The 404-nt window shown below is 35.6% G+C and overlaps 1 pseudogene; it reads left to right on the forward strand.

The window, feature by feature from the left end:
- LOC117941318 overlaps positions 1-163 on the forward strand; it is a 274-nt pseudogene extending 111 nt beyond the window's left edge.
- Positions 164-404: the final 241 nt, after the last annotated feature.

The following is a 404-nucleotide window of genomic DNA, read 5'->3' on the forward strand; positions in this document are numbered from 1 at the left end:
GATGATGATGATGATGATGATGATGATGATGATGGGTTGTGATATTCCTTTCTGAACATGAAGCTGACAGAGAGTAATGATTCACTTCATATGTTCTCCGTCATTGATGATCGTTCTATGCTTCTTTATGGATCATTGAGGAAGGGAATTTGATGTGAGTGGTAGTAGCGCATTTGTGGAAACCTTCCATGAGTGAAGGTAATAAAAAATGCTAAGCTTCTAATTAACTGAAAATATAGTCAGTCTTGAAGTGTGTTTAGTCTACGGTGGACAAGGTTACTTGAAATGGTTAACACCTACTTTCTTGACTTTGTAATGCCTTATGTTCAGTGTAAAAATGTAAACCGAGTTAAGCCATAATTCATTTTTATTTCTACCTTTGCTTTTCCTACTTTGACATGTCA

This window comes from Etheostoma cragini, unplaced genomic scaffold (genome assembly GCF_013103735.1).
Source record: "Etheostoma cragini isolate CJK2018 unplaced genomic scaffold, CSU_Ecrag_1.0 ScbMSFa_540, whole genome shotgun sequence".
Classification (NCBI taxonomy): Eukaryota; Metazoa; Chordata; class Actinopteri; order Perciformes; family Percidae; genus Etheostoma; species Etheostoma cragini.